Source organism: Oncorhynchus masou, chromosome 11, assembly GCF_036934945.1.
Source record: "Oncorhynchus masou masou isolate Uvic2021 chromosome 11, UVic_Omas_1.1, whole genome shotgun sequence".
Lineage (NCBI taxonomy): Eukaryota > Metazoa > Chordata > Actinopteri > Salmoniformes > Salmonidae > Oncorhynchus > Oncorhynchus masou.
Genome location: NC_088222.1, coordinates 30654654 through 30670342, shown reverse-complemented (window position 1 = coordinate 30670342; position 15689 = coordinate 30654654). Strand labels below are relative to the sequence as shown.

At 44.2% G+C, this 15689-nt stretch overlaps 2 pseudogenes; both read left to right on the top strand.

The window, feature by feature from the left end:
* Positions 1-976: 976 nt before the first annotated feature.
* LOC135547852 (sodium-dependent proline transporter-like) lies at positions 977-15235 on the top strand (annotated as a pseudogene).
* Positions 14489-15689, top strand: part of LOC135547851 (retinoblastoma-associated protein-like) — a 28653-nt pseudogene continuing 27452 nt past the window's right edge.

The following is a 15689-nucleotide window of genomic DNA, read 5'->3' as shown; positions in this document are numbered from 1 at the left end:
CCTACTGGCTGGAAACTACAAGTGCTCAATGCAATGGCACTTTCAATGTTGATCCTCCAAACACGGAAACCGATCGCAATCAAAGGTGTTATCATGTGCTTCACTAAGGCAGTTATTTATCTTAACTTGTCCCTGTGGTGTAAATTGTGGGTAAAACAAAGCGCGAATTAAAAGTACGTATCTTGGAGCATCATAGCACCATTTAGAAGCAAAAACTTGCCCACTTTTTGGAAGAAAACCACTCGATTTCGTCTCTACGTTATATTGGCATCGAACATGTCACCCTCCCTAAGAGAGGGGGTGACCTCGACAATTTATTTTTAAAACGAGAGGCTGCTTGGAGCTTTAATTTAAAAACCCTTGCTCCCTGTGCAACTCTAGTTAAAAAAATGTTTGTTTATATCAACTACCTGTAGGTACTCTTTATTCCCCTTGTATGACATACACTGTGTCATGATGTTGAAGGGAGGCAGATGGTAGTGGCCTAAATCAAATTATTTGCTGTTACAAAAACTGAACTACCATTTTTAACCTGACCTACTTCCAGGTCTTGTCCTTAGTTAATCTCTTTGCATTCTTTTTACTGGTCCACTGACAACTCACACTTCCTGATGTGTGAACCACACCCATATCTGTTGATCTGGACTACATGGCAATTCCTACCATTGTCGCTGACTGTATTAACCCTAAACAATGTGCAGTCCCAGTGTCTCATACAAGTTAAAATGGAGAGGGAGTACTAAACTTGTGACATGGAATTATACTTTTCAAAATCAAGGCATGACACCGTTATAGGATCTGTCTGACAGTTTTAAATGTGTTATCAGTTCTAGAGTCCAGCACAGCTGACTGGGTTTAATTTAGCTCACGATGTCACCAATCCCTCATCCCAGCCACAGTTTGAGTCCCGCCCCCTGTACCCGCACCAGACCCAAATATTCTCAGTAGAGAGCAGTGGGGTGGGAAGTATGAGGTTATGCTCTCCTGTATCGGCTACTGTGTGGGACTGGGGAACGTGTGGCGTGTTCCCTTCCTCTGCTACCGCAAACACATCCTAGTCAGTCTACTGTTGGTCTGCTTCAGCTCTCCATGTGAAGCTAGTACATGCTGATGCTTCAATAGTTGAATGATGAATCCTCTTGGGTTGGCTGGCAGCATTCCAGATGTAGTAAGTGATTATAAAGCCATAGTGCTGTTTGTAGGAACTGTCCTTACATGCAGTGTATGTGTGAATCAACTCAGTGTATAAAGAAACGAATGAGGAATGTCTCCGCTTGAATTATCCAGTTTCCCCAGCCTAAAACCCCAAACCGCAAGCAATGCAGATGTAAAAGCACGGTTGCTAGGGAAAACTCCCTAGAAAGGCAGAACCTAGGAAGAAACCTAGAGGAACCAGGCTCTGAGGGGTGGCCAGTCCCCTTATGGCTGTGCCGGGTGGAGATTATAAGAGTACATGGCCATTAAGGCCAGATTATTCTCCAAGATGTTCAAACGTTCATAGATGACCAACAGTGGTTGTAGAGGGTGCGACAGGTCAGTACATCAGGAGTAAATGTCACTTGGCTTTTCATACCCGGGCATTCAGAGGTCGAAATAGCAGGTGAGGTAGGGAGTGTTGAAAACAGCTATGTACTTGAGCTGTTACTCTAACTTTGTAGGTGGTTTACGTGACTGGTTTACGTGATTTAGTGCTGATCGTTTTGATCATCAGAGGTGCTACACCGGAGGGGTCCCTTCAGGGTGTTGCTTTCTACCTGACAACTGACTTGGGTTGGCTGACCAGTGCACCGGTATGTCCCGTAGGGGAGACAACTCTAGATATACCAGCCTAAGTTTAGGCTGTGTGTGTGCCTACCTTTAATGATGTGTGTCAAGGCCCTTGCTGCTGGCCAACAAAGTAAACCGAATGTCTTATCTGTCACCGTTACCATGTAGGTAACGATGCTCCTCCCAGATCTTCTACTCATTGGGGATTGGTGTTGGGGGGGCTGCTCTTCCACGGCCTCCTACAATAAGTTTGATAACAATGTCATCAGCTCAGTAGTACTCTTCTATGCACTCTGAGGCTACAGGCATGCTGGGAAATGGAGTCAATTCTAACATTGTTCTGCTTTCAGGGACTGTCTGGTCATCACCATAGGGAACTGCAGCACCAGCCTCTGTGGGCTTCGCCATATTTTCCATCCTGGGTCACATGGCTTGGCGGAAGGGAGTGCCTGTTCGAGAGCTCACAATGAGCAAATCACTCTTGAATTAACAATACATTTATTTTATGTTTATGACATGGTAATCACAATACATCCAGTTATTATCATGGCAAATATTAGCTCATTATTCTTCCGCCAGGTCCCGGTTTGGCATTTGTGGCATACTCAGAACCTCTTACTCAACTGCCAGGCTCTGTTTTGGTCGATCCTCTCCTTTTTCATGCTGGGGGTCGACACTGTTAAACCACAGTGCTTTAAACCCACCAAACACAGACATCTAACACCCTGCTCCCTGTTTCTCTGGCCCTCATCCCTGTAGTTTGGTGACATGGAGGGTATCACCATGGCCATGCTGGATGAGTTCCTACAGCTCAGAGCTAACATGAAGGAGAAGTCTCTGTTCCTGGGAGTTCTGTGTTTCGGCTTCTGTCTAATGGGACTGCTGTTGATCCTGTGTGTATTAGTGAGGAAGGGGTGTGTGTGTTTTTTAGTGCTGGTGTCCGTCTCTCCATAGGGAGGGATTTACTGGTTCACCCTCATCGACTCATTCGCCACTAGCTTTTTCCTCATTACCCTCTTCATTGGCATCTCCTTCTATGGTACACAGCAACATGCACCTCAACTCCAGTTTTGCCAGGACATCATTGCAATGATCTGTCTCTGCCCTTCCTGGTGCCGCAAAGTGCTGCTCTACTTCAAGCATGCTGGGTATTCTGCACCCCATTTCTCCTATTGGTGAGTCAGGCAGATTTTTTTATTTTTATTTTTATTATTTTTTTACCTTTTATTTTACTAGGCAAGTCAGTTAAGAACAAATTCTTATTTTCAATGACGGCCTAGGAACAGTGGGTTAACTGCCTGTTCAGGGGCAGAACGACAGATTTTGTACCTTGTCAGCTCGGGGATTTGAACTTGCAACCTTTCGGTTACTAGTCCAATGCTCTAACCACTAGGCTACACTTCCGCCCCGATTTATTTGACTCTTGACCTTTACATTATATCTCTGGGAAAGCATCCCTCTGTCTGAAATTCACCCTCAGTGGTGAATAATTGAAAGAAACTGCCATCCTTTCACCCCAGCTGTGTTCTCTATGGGCTTCTTTTCAATCACCACTCAGTATGTCTGATGTGTGTGTATTTTATGAGCAAATTCTTATTGCTGAGGTTTTCATTTCTGTTGCCTTTGTTTCACCTCACCTCTGTTTCTGTGTCCCTGTGCTTCCAGTTCATCTTGACCGATATCTTCATTGAGATGTACAACACCCAGCTGCACTATGGTGCCTACGTGTATCCCGCTGGGGCAAGGAGCTGGGTGTGTGCATGGGCGCCAGCTGTTGTCTGTAGATCCCCATATGGGCCATCGTGGCCATCAGCGAAGAGTCTGGGACACAGACATCAGTATCTTCCGCCCCATTTTCTGTCTGTCATCACCCAGGCCATGTTACACTGCTATAGTAATTGCTCAAAGGCAGTTGTGGGGAACCTTTTTGCCATCAAGGGCCATTTGGATATTTTATACATTTATTCTGGGGTTGAGCTTGTCATTGCTTTGCAGCTCAATGACTTCGTGTTGGCCATCCGGCACATCTGCTGGTTTGACATTAAACGGGGTTGCAAATATGTTCAACTCCAGTTTACTTTTCACATCCTTAAACCGCTCACAAAATTACTTTTGCGAGCTTTCCACACTCCCCAGCATATTCTGACGTCATCTCAGGCTCTTGTCCTTGCAGAGTAGGAACATGTACTGTTACCCCTTTCTAGTTGGACTTGCCACAGCTTTTATTTAGCTTCGAACGATTTCATGTTTGACAGCAGATTGCTGAGAAGCTGGTTCGGCCTTCGGAGCTTGATGTTCAAGTCAGACAGCTACTTGGTTATGTCCACCATGAAGGCCAAATCACATATCCGCTTGTCATCACTCAGTTCCACAACAGCTTTCCCACTTCATGAATTGTTTTACGTCATCCTTCAGCATGTTTCCACGGCTCAATCAATCATCACACCTCACAGTGGTAAACCAGATCACCATACTCCGATTCAAGATCACTCAGTAGCTCCTTAAACTGGCAGTAGTTCAGCCCTTTATCAAAAGATAACTTGATGGACGACACTACAGTTGCCATTACATTGTTTGGCTTCACCGACTGCGCACAGACTTTCTTGCTGTATGATGTAGTTGCATACAATTAAATCACTTTGATCAAGACTGAGAACTAATTAATTTTTTTCACTAATGCGGTTAACCCCTTTTTTGAGCCAACCATGGCTGTCACTCCATCCGTATTAAGGCCACTTAATTTTTCAAACTGTCTCTCAAATTTGCTCATAGCCGAGACAAGTCCTCACCTCTGGTGGTGCGATGCATGGCTTCCAAAGACAGCAATTCCTCCCTTGTGTCAAACTCCTTTGTAATACCACACACAAATTGGGCATTATTTGTTATGTCAGTCGTTTTCATCACATGCCAAAGAGAAACTCAATTTCTTGTGAAGTTCTCCAATGTTTTGTGCCATGTCAGTTATCTGCTCCGTGACGATTCTTCGAGATAAATTGTTCCAAAGTGTCAGTTTAACTTTGTCTGGTGCTAGGAACTCTGCAGTGGCAAGGAGACACTTACAAATTCTCCTTCCGAATGAGGCTTCAGTTTCTTTGCGATAAGCTTGCGCACCACAACTTGCTTGCATAACCTCATTTGGATGGGGAAATGTTTTAAGGTGGCTTGTTGGGCACCAAAACCCCGCTGAAGAGCAATGACTTTATGCACAAAGAGTTGTCCTTGCAACTCATTCAGTTTAGTATGGTTTGAGCTGTAATCATGCTCCAAATTTGCCTTTTTCATTACTGCATGTGTATCCCCACAAACTAGACATACAGGTTTGCCTTTCTATATTAATTTGTCTTGGAAAACGTTACACTCTGCATTGACCTTTCTTTACTGTAGCCATTTTTCTGATGTACAGGTGCTCGATGATGAGCTGTCTGGTAGCGCCAAGGCTTTGGGGGAGGTGGATGGATTTGTAAAAATTAATTTTTGTGTAAAAATGGTGTAGAGCTTTTTTATATAAATGTATTTATGAATTGGCTCGGTGGCCTGATCAAACGGTCTTGAAGGCCATATCAGGCCCAGAGGCCGGATGTCCCCCACCCTTGCCCTAAGGGGACAAATAAAGCTGTATTGAAATGGCTTGAATACTGGAGCCACACTAAGAACACATGAAACCCTTGATAGTTTAAAGGCTGCCAGTGTGCAAATAATGTAGGACAGGAGTCACAAATTACATTCAGCTGTGGGCCGTTATTTCCTCGAGCGGATGGTCGGGAGGCCAGAACATACTTAAATAATTTGTACACTGCAAATTTACTGCAGTAATACCAAACAGAAAGTATTTGACAAACAGATGGTCCGGGATGAGTTGGACCGCAGAGTGAAGGAAAAGCAGCCAACCAGTGCTCAGAATATGTGGGAAATCCTTCAAGACTGTTAGAAAAGCATTCCAGCTGAACTGTCATCAAACCAAAGGTTATCTACTTTGAAGAACCTCAAATATAAAATATATTTTGATTTAACACTTTGGTTACTACATGATTGTTATTTCATAGTTTTGATATCTTCACTATTATTCTACAATTGTAGAAAATAGTGAAAATAAAGAAACTCTTGAATGAGTAGGTGTCCAACATTTTGACTGGTACTGTATGCGTTTTTGCTCAGAAAAATCACCCGTCGACCGCCTATTGTGAAACCCTGGGTTTAGATCAGTAAGGAAAATGTACAAAGTCAAATCCCATTCATTATAAAAATCTATTTATTAATATTCCTCTCTCCATTCATTATTGTAAGAAATATATTTGACCTCTAAATTCCTGGAGGGTGAATAACTTGAACAACAATGGAGGGGGAGAGGAACGAGTAGAGGGTGAAGGCTCTATTCACGGTAAACCTGACAGACACGTTCAACCTTGAGGTGGATTTCGCAGCTATGACCTGGGAAAATGGGACAGGCATGACCCTCCTTCGCTGGTGGAGAGTGTATCATCACCTTGTGACGACCCTCCCACTCCGTCTGCTGTATTCTGTTTGTTCTTGTTTCCTTATTAGGATGCCGGTGGGCGGAGTTGGGGAGGGTCGTCAGCTACATGGGAAACACCTGGGCCAGGTGTGTCCCAGGATAAATAGACCTCCTCTACATTCATGGAGGAGACTCTCTCCATGCAGACACCATTGTAGATTGTGTTGTGGTTCTTGGTGGTCTTTTGTTTATTTGCTTTGGCACCTTTCAACAACCTGCATTATCACATTCATGCATGCAAAACACTCACTTACACTGCTGATTACTGATTACACACACCATTGTATATTATACTTAGTTACTTATTTAATAAATATATATATATTGCTACTCCTTATCTCCACGTTGTCTCCCTTTGTTACGGGCTTTGAGCCGGTTCGTGACAAGTGGGGGCTCGTCCGGGATCTTTTGAACTATTGGTTTGGGAGGCCGTGGAGGTACGTGTTTGGTTTGCATATTTTGTTTGCGTGTGATAGGCCCAGTATTGGTTGCCTTTGTTATTTTGTTTGCGTGCTGTGTTGGAGAGAGTATAATGGTTAGTTTCCAGGCCCTGCTTAGCCTGAACTCTTGTTCTACTTTCTGTTGGGACGTCGGTCTGAGGTGAGTAATCGGCTGTGTACCTCAGTGGGAGATTTGGGTAGGGTAGTGGAACTTGCTACCTGGAGCTATAGCCTTTTTCCCCTGATAGGTTTAGCGACGTGTTTCATTTTTTGGAATATGTTGGGCATGGTTAATGTTTGTTATTTTTGTGTGGTGTCTGTGGACTGAGCAGTTGTCTCGGGGGCACATCCGTGGCTTGGTGGAATTTACCAGCATGCTGGGGAGTTTTCCTTGCCAGCGGGCTACAGTGCGTAAATTCCCACCGCAAATCTGCACGAAGACTAGGGTTGAGTTATTGTAGGTTTTGGGGAAGCTCCATATCTCATCTCTCTTCTGTGGTGCTCAGGGTGATTGTCAATTCTCGGGTTGTAGTCTGGTTTGCTCAGCAGAAGGGAAGAGCGTCATGGCGTCTTATGTAGATGAGTTCATTCGCTCTCCATCGGAGGGATTGTTAGATTTAGGTACTAAAGAACAGCTGTTGAAGGTCGCGGAACACTACAAGGTTGAGATTAGTGATAAACGTCTAAAAATTCTATTAGGTTGATATTGAAGGCCAATCTGATGGAGAGTGGTATTCTTGAAGTTACCACTGGGCCAGCCTCTGCTGAGGATTGGTCGTCTCCCAGTAATGTTACAATGGCCATTCCATCGGTTAGTCCTAGTAGCCTTCTTTTTGAACAGCAGAAAGAACTGCTTCTGTTACAGCTGGAGCATGATCGTGAGAAGAGAGAGCATGATCGGCAGCATGATCGTGAGAAGCTAGAGCATGATCGTATAAAATATGAAAAGGAATTGGCATTTAAACAAGATATGGAGCGTGCAAAGCTCAAGTTGCAACAAGAACGTATAGAGTTGGTTAGGGAAGGAAAGATCTCAGGGGAGAGTTTGTTTTGGGAAGGTGACCCAGATTTACCTAGGGGTTGTTCCGTTTTTGGTCGTGCCCCAGAGACATTTGATATTGTTGGGAACTTACGGTTATTGCCTCAGTTTAATGAAAGGGACCCCGAGACATTCTTTTCGTTGTTTGAGCGGGTTGCTGACGCTAGGAGTTGGCCTGATTCTGACCGCACTTTAATGTTGCAGTGTGTGCTGACTGGTAAGGCGCAGGAAGCATATTCAGCTCTTAGTGTACATGACAGTGCCAGTTATGATAAAGTTAAAACAGCTGTGTTACAGATTTATGAATTGGTCCCTGAGGCTTACCGCCAACGATTTAGGACTTTAAAAAGGGATGATAAGCAGACTCATGTTGAGTTTGCGCGACAATTATCTTTACAGTTTAATCGCTGGTGTTCCGCCTCTGCAGTTGTGACTTTCCAAGGGCTGTGTGATCTGATTATGTTAGAGCAATTTAAAGACACAATTCCTGATCGTATTGCCACGTATATTAACGAACAGAAAGTAAAGAATGTTGCTGAAGCTGCGGTTTTGGCGGACGAGTATGTGTTGACTCACAAAAGTGTCTTTGCAGAGCCCCGTATTCGGAAAGAGTGGGGGCGTTCGGATAGATTTGGGCTTCGCTCACCGAGATACTTTGGTTCACGGGCAGAGTTCTATCCAACTCGGGTTGAGCCTGACTCCCATGGTAAAGCTGACTTTGGGCAGGAGTGTCACTACTGTCAAGGTTCAGGTCATTGGAAAAACAAATGTCCACTTCTCAAGGCAAAGGGTGCTTACGCTAAATCTAAGCCTACCGCGTTAGCTGCACATGTTCCACATCAGTTCACCCATGACTCATTTCCTCAGGCCCAAGAGAATGTGAAAGTCCATATTGATCCAGACTATTTACCTTTCATTACGGAAGGTTTTGTGTCTATGTTAGGAAGTAAAGACCTAGTGGCAGTGAAGATCCTGAGAGACACAGGAGCCTCTGAATCATTTGTGTTGGAGTCTGTGTTACCCTTTTCTGCTGAGACTGATTCAGGGAATAGTGTTCTAATTAGGGGAATAGGTTTGAACACTCTGTCAGTTCCATTGCATAAACTGATGTTGGATTGTGGGCTGGTGAAGGGTGAAGTTGTTATGGGGGTGCGTCCTTCGTTGCCTATTGAGGGTATCGACGTGATCCTTGGGAATAACTTGGCTGGTGAGCGTGTATGGCCTGTCGTGTTTCCATCTCTAGTGGTTTCCACTAAGCCGTCATTTGTTGGGATTCCTGATGAGAGTGTACAGAGTTTCCCAGAGGTGTTCTCTGCGTGTGCAGTGACACGTTCTATGGGTCGTGGCGAACTGGTCACTGCTCCAACTAATGATAATAATACAAAGTATGTCACTGTTTTCCCTGTTATCCCGTTATCTGTAACCCGCTCAGATCTAATCAATGCACAACGGAATGACCCCACGTTAGAAGAGTTGCGTGACCAAATTGTGCCTGTGGAACAGTTGGGAGATGTCGCCCATGGCTATTTTCTCCAAGAGGATGTCCTGATGAGAAAGTGGGTGTCTCATGATAGTAGTTTTCTAGGGGAGGCAATTAGTCAGGTTGTTGTACCAGTTAAGCTTCGTGAGTTGGTGTTGGAAACTTCTCACAGCGACGTTGCTGGACATATGGGGGTGAGGAAAACCTACAATCGCATATTAAGACATTTCTTTTGGCCTAGATTAAAGAGGGATGTTTCTGATTTTATCAAAACTTGTCACACCTGTCAATTAACTGGTAAGCCTAATCAAGCTATTAAACCAGTTCCATTGTTTCCTATTCCTGTACTTAGCCAACCTTTTGAGTATCTGATTATTGACTGTGTGGGTCCTCTGCCTCGTTCTAAAAAGGGTAGCAGTTACCTGTTCACTGTGATGTGTCAGACCACTAGGTTTCCTGCTGCCTATCCTCTTCGATCTATCACGACTAAATCTGTGTTAAAAGCTTTAACTCAGTTTCTCTCATTGTTTGGAATCCCTAAGGTCATTCAGAGTGATCAAGGCTCTAATTTCACCTCTAATCTGTTTAGTCAGGTTCTTCAACAGCTCCATATTAAACACAATTTGTCTAGCGCCTATCACGCGCAAAGTCAAGGAGCACTGGAACGTTTCCATCAAACTCTTAAGTCTTTGTTGAGAGCTTATTGTACTGAGATGGATAAGGATTGGGAGGAGGGGTTGCCTTGGTTACTGTTAGCTGCTAGGGAAGTTTCACAGGAGAGCACAGGTTTCAGTCCAAATGACCTTGTGTTTGGACATAGGGTGCGTGGACTTTTATCCGTTCTCCAGGATGACTGGAAGTCTCCCGAGCCTCCTCAGTCCCTATTATCGTATGTGTGTGATTTCCGGCGACGGCTGTACGCCGCTGGTGAAATGGCTAAAGAGAAGTTATCATCTGCACAGGAGAGGATGAAGGGCATATTTGATCGCCGAACTGAGCCTCGTCACTTTAGTCCAGGTGACCAGGTTCTTGCTCTGCTGCCAATTGTTGGTTCTCCTTTACAAGCTAAGTTTCAAGGTCCATATACAGTGGTGCGCCAGTACACTGAGCAAAATTATCTAGTTGCCACTCCAGAACGGAGGAAAGCACACCAGCTGTGCCATGTAAATCTGTTAAAACCCTATTATGCACGTTCCTCTGAGACTGAACAGTGGGATTCTACAGAGGATGGTAAACCTGTTCTTTTGGCTGATACCGTTGTTTCCTTGGGTTCTTGTCGTGCTAGATCTGGGCATGAGGAGGAAGATGTTCCTGGTCCTGACGATTGTATATTGCAGGGTAGATTAAAAAATTCAGAAACACTGGATATTTTAGACAGTCTTCTCACTCACCTACCTGATGATGGGCGTGAAGAGATGGTTGGTCTGATTCAGAGCTTTCCAGGTTTATTTTCAGATACACCTACACGTACAAACTTAATAGAACATGATATTGACATTGGAGGTGCTGACCCCATTCGTCAGCGGTTCTATAGAGTTTCTTCAGAGAAACTACGTTGTCTGGATGCTGAGGTCAAGTACATGCTGGAGAGTAAGATAGCAGAGCCTTCTTTCTCCAGTTGGGCTTCTCCCTGTATCTTGGTCAGTAAACCGGATGGAACAAACCGATTTTGTACGGACTACCGTAAGGTAAATAGTGTCACAAAGCCAGATTCATTTCCTCTTCCTCGAATGGAGGACTGTGTTGATCAAGTCGGTGCAGCTAAGTTTGTGAGCAAATTTGACCTGTTAAAAGGCTATTGGCAGGTGCCACTGACGAGTAGGGCACGTGAAATCTCTGCCTTTATTACACCCTTTGGTCTGTACTTGTATTCGGTTATGAGTTTCGGTTTGCGCAATGCACCTGCCACTTTTCAGCGACTTATGAACAGGGTTGTCGCCGGTCTGACCGGGTGCGCTGTTTATTTGGACGATGTAGTGATATATGCAGATACTTGGGAAGAACATCTGTCCCGTATTCAAGCCTTGTTCGAACGTCTGGCTGCGGGTCGCCTCACAATCAATCTGGCTAAATGTGAGTTTGCTCAGGCGACCGTTACATACCTTGGAAAAGTGGTTGGGCAGGGGGAAGTGCGTCCTGTTCGGGCTAAAGTGGTGGCTATTGATGCTTTTCCACCACCAACTACTAAAAAGGAACTAATGCGTTTCTTGGGCATGATTGGTTATTACCGTAGTTTTTGTAGTAACTTCTCCACTGTGGTCGCTCCCTTGACAGATCTGCTGAAAGCTAAGGCTGTTTATGTGTGGTCTACTCGTTGTCAACACGCTTTTGAAGATGTAAAGAGGTTGCTTACCTCAACTCCGGGGCTGGCTGCTCCTCGCATGGATTTGTCATTTACCTTGCAGGTGGATGCTAGTCATGTGGGGGCAGGTGCAGTTTTGCTGCAAGCAGATGTGTCTGGGATTGAGAGGCCTGTTAGTTTTTTTTTCTAAAAAGTTTAACGATTATCAGTTGAATTATTCAGTTATTGAAAAGGAAGCGCTAGCACTCATTTGGGCGCTACAACACTTCGAAGTGTATGTCGGGTCGGGGTAGTACCTATTGTGGTCTACACCGACCATAACCCCCTCACTTTTTTGAGGTCCATGATGTGTCCAAACCAGAGGATAATGAGATGGTGTTTATTTTTACAATCATTCCATCTCGATGTGCGCCACATCCGGGGAACTGAAAACGTGATTGCTGATGCTCTCTCTCGTGCGCCCTGTTCCTAAATGTTTACGTGACTGACCATTGTTACGTATTGTCATGTTCTCTCTGTCCTGTCTGCTCCCGCCTGGTCTTGTTTTCTTCTTTCCTCTTAAATGTTGCTTCCTGTGTGAAGGTTGCTGAGGTCTGTGGAGGAGGTTGGCTAGGGTGGACACATAGACCCTCATCAATTTGTGATGCAGAAGCTGTGTCAATTTGGAACTTAGAGGCTGGTATTTTCTTCCGGGGTCCTTGTTGGTCCCCGGTTTTATGGGGGGGAATGTGACGACCCTCCCACTCCGTCTGCTGTATTCTGTTTGTTCTTGTTTCCTTATTAGGATGCCGGTGGGCGGAGTTGGGGAGGGTCGTCAGCTACATGGGAAACACCTGGGCCAGGTGTGTCCCAGGATAAATAGACCTCCTCTACATTCATGGAGGAGACTCTCTCCATGCAGACACCATTGTAGATTGTGTTGTGGTTCTTGGTGGTCTTTTGTTTATTTGCTTTGGCACCTTTCAACAACCTGCATTATCACATTCATGCATGCAAAACACTCACTTACACTGCTGATTACTGATTACACACACCATTGTATATTATACTTAGTTACTTATTTAATAAATATATATATATTGCTACTCCTTATCTCCACGTTGTCTCCCTTTGTTACGGGCTTTGAGCCGGTTCGTGACAACCTACAGAGCTGTGTGTATGCTCCTTCACTGGTGGAGAGTGTATCATCACCTACAGAGCTGTGTGTATGCTCCTTCACTGGTGGAGAGTGTATCATCACCTACAGAGCTGTGTGTATGCTCCTTCACTGGTGGAGAGTGTATCATCACCTACAGAGCTGTGTGTATGAAGAGTCCGATAAAGGATTTCACTGTCCAGGAATCTTGCCCTGCCAGCCAGAAGGATACTTTTTTGTCATTTACTGTAATGAAAGGCCTCCTGCAGGGATGGGAGATGGGATTAAAAAAATAGGACAAAACACACTTCGCGACATGAAGAGAGCCCTAAAACATTATAGCAAGGCTGCAACACATGACTTGCAGCTGTCTGGGTTCAGGTCTTGATTTGCAAAAAAGTTGATTTGCTTTTCTGATGTAATAATATACGGCTAATCTGTAAAGAATATGTTACTCCTGTTGTCTCTTGTTAGAGCAGCCAAATCTCGCACAAATAATAATTTTAGGTACTGTTACCATGCAGTTGTCGAAATAATTGATGCGGTGGTCTTCCAACATGGCCGCCAGGAGGCCTCGTACGTCAACCTTTTTTTTGGGAGGGGGGGGGGGGGACGTTTGGATGTGCGTCTGCAACCTTTTTCTGCGGTTTCTTTCTGCCGCGAGTCAGCGGACAGGTGAAAACCGGGGGTTGTACGTATTCGGATTGAGATAAAATAGAAGAACGACAGTTACTGATTTGTATTTAGTGTTAATAACCTGATAACACACCAAGATGCCACCCAGAAAACGCAACTCTGGAGCAGCACAGGACAAGGAAATTAAACCCAGAATAGAAAATGCCTCCTCGGACAAGCCTGATTTATCGATAGAAAGGTAAACTTCCCATCTATCCATCGTATTTAACAAGATACCGAGTCAAATGAATTGTGTAAAACACCAGCTACCCTGTTATGTTACTGTCTAAAATATAACGTTATTTTCTGTACGTAAAATTATAATTGGTAATTGTTTGCGAGCTAGCTACCAACAACATCCCATACGAAAACAGGTCGAGTCGAACAGCTGGGAAAACATGTTACTGTTACAGCATTTGGGAATATGTGGCATGCCACTCGTTTTGTTAGCTATTGTACGCTAAGGATCTTGGGTACTGTTGTCTTGCCAAATAAATGAGCTAATATGATGGGGCTTTCATATGCCCCCCACTAAAATGACTCCAGTCGATTTGATCTCGGTTCATAGATATTATTTCCCACTTCAGTAATCTTGTTCAACATTAGTAAGTAAGCATGGACACATTTGGGACTGGGTTACGCTTCCTACCATTAAGTGTTAGAATTATGGCGTTAAAACTAGCTATAATCCTTAGTTGAAACAATAACAGAGCAGTTTACCCTGCCTCTGTTTTTGGTCAAAAAGCTGAGGGGTTGGCCTGGAGAAATGCAGAGGCTAAATGTAACCACTCTCAAATTCAGAAACCGCTATGGATGCAAGGACTGGCAATCAATGATATCAAAAGTATAGTTTTTTTTAAGGCATTTTACGCTTACATTGGAGTAAAACAAGCTTCTATTTTGTGTTCTGGTGTGGTATGACAGTTGAACTAAAATCAATGGGTTTTTATCATTATGTCCAAAAGGTATGTATCAACTAAGGTTTACAGACCATGACTAAAAAGCACACAGATGCCACAACAACTAACTACCTGTACTCATTTCTCCCCTCACAAATCATGACTGTCAAAACAGTGTATGGTTTATCTAAATGTGTCTAACTGTCTTTCTTTTTTAAATTTCTTTTTTTGAACCATCAGGCACAAAGAGAAGGATGCTGACTTTGTGACTGACAGATACAGTGTGATCGTGCCTGGGCAATATGGAAGGCAGTTCAGGCCTCAGTGGACAAAGTCCCTGTACGTATCCACTCATTGTCCTCAAGTTACTAGTAGAAAATAAACTTTAAAAAAAAATCTACTAATACCATTTCTGTATGCTCTGAACAAGAACTATTTGTCTCTAATATACATTTTATTCAAGGTTATTCACAGAGTGACGATACATTCCATTTTTCTTCTCTCTCTGTCAACAAAGAACACTCAAAGGCTTTGTGGTGCTTGCTTGTTTGTGGCTGTGACTGACTTGGAAGTTGCAAGTTTTACCTTTCACTCAAGTCCAGAAGGCAGTGGATCTGAAGTAAGTAGTAGATCCTGGAGTACCAGTGGGACCTTTGTCAGCGCCAGTGCCCAGATCAGTTCTTTGTTCCAGGTGGAAAGAAATCCTGCCGGGCTGCTGGATAATGTTCCCTTTGGCAAAAGGTGGGTCAGTGCTTGTTGATCACTAATGTTGCAAATTTTGTTTTTTTGCAAGGCAAAGAGCAACAAAGACATACACTTTCCCTCTTCATGCCTAGTCAGAGTTCTGGCGAGGTGAGCATCAGGTTTCTATCCATGGGTCTGTTTTCCCCCATGACGCTGTTAAGACAGGCCTGAGTTATGATACTGCTGCTGATGTGCATTGTCTGTGCTATCTGCAGGAATGGTTCTAGCAGATGGGGGATGACCTGGTCATATCCTTCCATCTGATGGCATGTGTGTTCTGGAGTTCTTCATCAGGTGCTGCCCTCCTAGCCTGCTGCAGCCACTTTACATTAAGACTTTTTGACCTTCAGTCTCGGACTTCCCCTTCCTACTGCAAGCCTCATGCCCTCACATTGACATTCTCTTTCATTTACTTAAGACAAACACCCAATCCATCCACTTATAAGGTTGAGACGTTGTCATTTGTCACACAAAATAGGTGAGGTTCAGACAGTAAATTTACATGGCTGAGAATTCTGTGTTTGGGTTTTCTGTGTCTGTCATCTCATTGGTCATCTGTTGTACTTGTGTTCCAGGTGAAGAATGTGTACCAGACCAGTTTCTCTGCTTTTCTGGACTCCATAGGCCTCTCTGGGACTCAGGACCTTCCCCAGGTAGGATGCAAACACTGCATTAAACGCTGGAGCTTATTGCTA